Below are 5,788 nucleotides of genomic sequence, written 5' to 3'. Positions count from 1 at the left end.
AATAAAAAAAAAATTGTTCAGCACATGTATGAACATGACTTGCTGGAAAGGAATCAACATGGCTTTTTTAAAGGGAAATCATGCCTCACCAATCTGCTAGAGTTCTGTGACGATGTCGGTAAGCAGGTGGATCAAAGAGATGTGGTTGACATAGTATATTTGGACTCAGAAAAGCCTTTGACAAGGTCCCCCATCAGAGGCTTTTAACTAAATTAGGTAGTCATGGAACTACAGGGAATGTCGACTCATGGATTAAAAATTGTCTCACAGATAGAAAGCAAAGAGTGAGCACATATGGTCAGTTTTCAGGTTGGAAAGAAGTAAACACTGGGGTCCCTCAGGAATCTGTGTTGGTATCAGTGCAGTTTAATGTATTTATAAATGATCTAGAAAAGGGGGTGAGCAACAAGATGGCCAAATTTGCAAATCATACAACATTTTTTTTTAAGTAGTAAAAACCAAGGTGGACTGTGAGGAACTATAGAAGTATCTGGCACAATTGAGCAAATGGGCAAAAAAATGGAGGATGCAGTTCAGAGTAATTAAGTATAAAGTGATGAACCTGGGCAAAAATAACCCAGACTATACTTACAATATGATGGTCTTTACATTAGCTTTTACCACACAGGCAAGAGATCTGGAAATCATTCTGGGAATTTCACTAAAAACATCAGCTTAGGGCTCATCAGCCTTCAAAAAGCAAACAAAATTCTAGGGATTATTAAGAATGGAATCATAAGCAAAATGAAAAGTATCATTATGTCACTTTATAAATCCATGGTGTATCCACACCTTGAATACTATGCCTAGTTCTAATCCCCACCCCTCAAAAAGGATATAGAAGAATGAGAGAATGTATAGATAAGGGCAACAAGGATGAGTAGTGGTATGGAGGGACTTCCATATGTAGAAAGACAAAGGAGACTATGCCTATTCAGTTTAGAAAATTGATGCTTGTGGGGGGAAATGATAATTGTTTACAAAATACTAAATGATGAAAAGAAAATAAATAGGAATTTGTTATTTACTTTCTCTCAAAACAATAACTATGGGTCACAAAATGAAAGTAGTAGGTAGTAAATTTAAAACTCACAAAACAAGTTCTTTTTCACACAGCATGTTATTAAAAGGTGATACTCATTGTCACCAAAAGTTGTGGAAGCTCAGGGCAGGGCAGGGCAGGGCAGGGCAGGGCAGGGCAGGGCTGGGCTGGGGTTGGTGCTAAGATATGCAGTTGACAGCCCAGATTTTGCAAGTTCAAAGCCATAACAGAAGCAGTCACAGCATGGCCATGTCAAATTCGAACAAGTCTGTGAATTCTGCTAAAGAGGACACAAAGAAGGAAGGAAGTTGTGAAAGCTGGCACTTTATCCAGATTTAGAAATGGATTGGGCAAATTCTTGGAGAAAAGGGGCGTCAGTAGCTACTGAGCATGAGAGTTAGGAATACAGCCTCTGAATCAGAACTTTGTAGACCTTAAATGCTGGAGGCTGTAAGTGAGAGAGGAACAGTAACCAACACCCCCCGCCCACCCGGTCATAACCAATTCATTCTACATTTTAGCATTTACTCTCTGCCACTGTGACACCAGGGGGGTGGGGTTCCCACCTTGCCTCTAAACCTATAGAGGGTGTGGCTCTGGAGCTTCAGCTTGTGGACTACTGGGAATAAATCTCCATCTGTCTGTCCCTGGACTGGGACATTTCAGGTTGGGGGAGAATGTAACACCCACATGCACTTGGGGTTGTGTGTGGTCAAGTGTTTCTGGATTTCTTTTGCTGTGTATCTTGTTTGTGCTGTATAATTTGCTTCCTCTGGGACCAGAGAGGAGCCCTTCCTATCCCTCCTTACTGTGTCCAGACCCTTTGTCTTATGTTTCTTTCCAAGGAACCTGTGGAACCAGTTTGGTGACTCTGGTCACTTCATCAGGGGGCACTGAGCACTTTTGAAATAATTGAAATGCATCAGCAAGTTTCAAATAATACCTGTTTCTAGTTGGAGTGAAGTGATGAGGTGAAAAAATGTTATTTTAAGGGTCAGGCCACCTGGTCTGGGGCCTCTCTTCCTCTGGCAGGCATCCTGGAACAGACTCAAGCAAGGACCTCAGGCTGCCATCTGCATGAATCACTGAGTATGCCTGAAGACTAGTCAGAAAGTTAGATCTAAGTAATTTAGACGTGTATCAAAAGGGTCACTGAACTCAATACTTGATGAAAGGCTCAACAAAAAAATCTCTTTTGCTCAGGGCCTTTTCTTTTAAGACTTCTCTGTCCTGTACCTCTTCCTCTTTCTCCCCATCTCTGATCAATAAAAAGCTATCTGTTGCAGCATGCCTGGCTGTGAATTTTTGAGGGGAGAGGGGAAAAGACAAGCCTTTATAGCTCCCTTTGCTCGGCTAAGGTGGGCATGGCTTTTTACTTTCCTCCAGTACTACTTTTGAATGCTTCAGGCTAAAAGAAGCACCTCAAAATCAAACAGTGGGCTAAGCACCCCAAAGGTTTGCAGGGTCTGTGTACCTTGGGCTGCACAGAGTGCTAACAGAGACCAGAGCTTGGGTGGTGGCAGCGATTACCCCAGGCTTGCGGGTGTGCTCCAGGAAAGGAGTCAGCCAGATATAGGCACCCCAGGGGAGCCACCCAAAGTGTGGTTTTGGGCATGGCACAGTGAGGTTTGTGGCTCAGCATAGTAGTGCCCCCTACTGTCCCACCACAACCACTTCCATGGTGGAAATGGTCTTATGTTTGGTGTGCTCCATGTAGATGATTGTGTCATGGATCATGTTCTCCAAGAAGACCTTTAGCACCCTGTGGGTCTCTGTTAAGACAATCTCTTCTTGAGCATTTTGACAGTGCATCCAAATTCTTCATTGAAGGTTATTTGCACATCTGAGTTAACATTTCTAGCTAGACTTAAAAATAGTCTTCAGGACTGTGAAATAGGAGCTACATTACCAGGAGCAGTAACAGACAACATAATTGCAGAAGAAACAATACCTTTATTAGTGGAACCATTAAATATCATTACAAAGGGGAGAAGGTTTTTAATACCTGTGGAATGATGAATTTAGAAGGAGTCAGGTAGATTATAATGAGCCATGGAGTCAATTGGCTCCCTCATTGTTGCCTGAATAGAAATTCTCCTGCCACTGCCAGGCAGTTGGTTTTAAACTTTGGGTGACCAGGAATGAAAGGGTGCAAGGTGCAACTGTACCACTGTACCCATCTCCTGGATTTACCCCTGAATAAAGATGCTTAAATATCCCAAATCCCTTTCAGTTTCAGCTAATTGAAAAACATACAACTTGTTTTTTCTGGTATCACAATGGCAACAAGCAATAACTCTCAGAAGCAATATGTATCCACTGAAGAATTCATTGGAACCAAAAGTGACCCATGAGAATTACTACTTACAAATCTGATGGTGACAAAAGAAATACTATCTAACACCAGGGACTGAGGATATGCTCTTGGATCTGACTGAGGCAAGTTCAGGTTCAACCTTATTTGAGCCTACCCATGGCCCAGCTGAAGTCAGTGGCTTTTTAATAGAGCCAAGATTTCACCTCCCATGTTGAAGTAGAGTTTGTATACCAGTGCCTGGGTCTGATCCTTAACATCAAAAAAACAACATGCTTCACCAGCCTGCTCCAGGGAAACCAGCCCCATGGCAAAAATCCTCATTGATGGACAGGAATTGGAAAATGTTGAAAACTTTGCATACCTCAGCAGCCATCTCTGAAAGGCAGCCAACATCGATGAGGAGATCCAGTATAGGTCACAGGTCACAAAAGCCTTGGACACAGGTGTTGCGGTGGACATAGTCTTCCTGGACTTTAGGAAGGCCTTCGACACTGTCTCTCACCCCATCCTCACTAAAAAAATTAGGCATCTGTGGTATTGATGCCTACACAGATGGGTCGCAAATTGGCTGGAGGGCTGCACCCTGAGAGTGGTGGGTGGTCATTTTTGACCTGGAGAGATGTGGGCAGTGGGGTTCCCCAGGGCTCGGTCCTTGAACCCACACTGTTCAATATCTTCATCAGCAATTTGTACAAGGGGGTGAAAAATACCTTGTTCAAGTTCATAGATGACACTAAGATGTAGGGAGAACTGAGCATGCTAGAAGGGAGGGACAAGATACAATTAGATCTCAACAGATTACAGGGGTGGGCAGATGAGAATAGGTTGGGTTTCAATGCAGACAATTGCAAGGTGTTGCACCTGGGGAGGAAGAACCAGCAGCATACCTACAGGCTGGGGAACTCCCTTCTCATCAGCACGGAGGCTGAGAAGGATCTTGGAATCAATATTGGGCTGAACATGGGCTGCCAATATGGGGACATGGTCAGGAAGGCTAACCACACTTTGTCAAACATCCATAGATGCATCACAAGCAGGTCCAAGGTGGTGATCCTCCCCCTCTATGCAACATTGGTCAGGCTGTAGTTGGAGTACTGCATCCAGTTCTGGGCACCACACTTCAGGAAGCATGTGGACAGCATCGAGAAGGTCCAAAGGAGGGCCACTCACATGATTATGGGGCAGCAGGGCAGGCCCTATGAGGAGAGGCTACGGCACCTGAACCTGTTCAGCCTCCACAAAAGAAGGCTGTGAGGGGATCTGGTGGCCGTCTATAAACTTGCCAAAGGGGACCAGCAGGCAATGGGAGAGTCTCTGTTCCCGCGAGCACTACTGGGGGAACAAGGAACAACAGCCATAAGTTGACTGAGAGTATATTCAGGCTAGATATCAGGAGGCACTACTTCACTGTCCAGGTGGCTAGGATCTGGAACCAGCTTCCAAGGGAAGTGGTGCTTGACCCTACCCTTGGGGTCTTCAAAAAGAGGCTAGACAGCCACCTAGCTGGGGTCATTTGACCCCAGCATCCTTTCCTGCCCATGGCAGGGGGCCGGACTAGGTGATCCACTTAGGTCCCTTCCAAACCTACCAACTATGAAACTATAGGATCTGATGTGCCAGTTCTACCTTTGGATGACTAAGTCATTGTGTGTTTAACTATCATGACACTGGGACTTGAACAAAGCTCCAACTATACAAGGCGGTTAATGTTCCCTCTAAGTTGTGTGGCATGCATGACTGCACAGGCATGCTCATGCTGCACTGCTAGGCATGGCCACACATGCCACACATTTTAGAGGGAACACTGAAGGCAGAGGTAATCCCAACTTTTCTCTATGGCTGTGAAGCTTGGGTAACCTACAGGGACCACCTGAAAAACCTGGAATGCCTCTAAAAGCATGCCTCTAAAAGATCCTTGGCATAAATTGGGAGGATCATCACACAAATGCCAGTTTCCTCACTGATGCTAACAGCACCAGTATGGAAGCATAGATTATTCAATATCAGTTGTGGTGGGCAGGGCATTGTGTGTGCATGTATGATGTATGCATACCAGAAGAACTGCTATACTCCCAATTCAGCCAAGGACAAAGGACACAGGGGCCAGAGGAAATGTTTCAAGGACACCCTTAAGGCAAACATTAAAAAGTGTAGCATTGACACCACGAATTGGAAAAAACTAGCTCAGGCCAGGGCTACATGGTGATGCCTTATGAGAGAAGGCACATCTTACTTTGAGGAAAACAATCTCGCTGTGGAGGTGGAAAAATTGCAGAAACAGAAGGAAAGGGAATAACACTGAGAAATGGCCCATGGTCTGACCCTCCCTTTAACCACCACCTGTGTGAGTGATCATCCTCAACCATGACAGATCTCCAACAAAACTTATCCACTGTACCAAATTCTACAAAAATATTTTAATGTTGTTT

This window comes from Crocodylus porosus, unplaced genomic scaffold (genome assembly GCF_001723895.1).
Source record: "Crocodylus porosus isolate Cpor-Errol unplaced genomic scaffold, CroPor_comp1, whole genome shotgun sequence".
Taxonomy (NCBI): Eukaryota; Metazoa; Chordata; order Crocodylia; family Crocodylidae; genus Crocodylus; species Crocodylus porosus.
The sequence above is the reverse complement of the archived record's forward strand: the minus strand, read 5'-3'. Positions refer to the sequence as shown.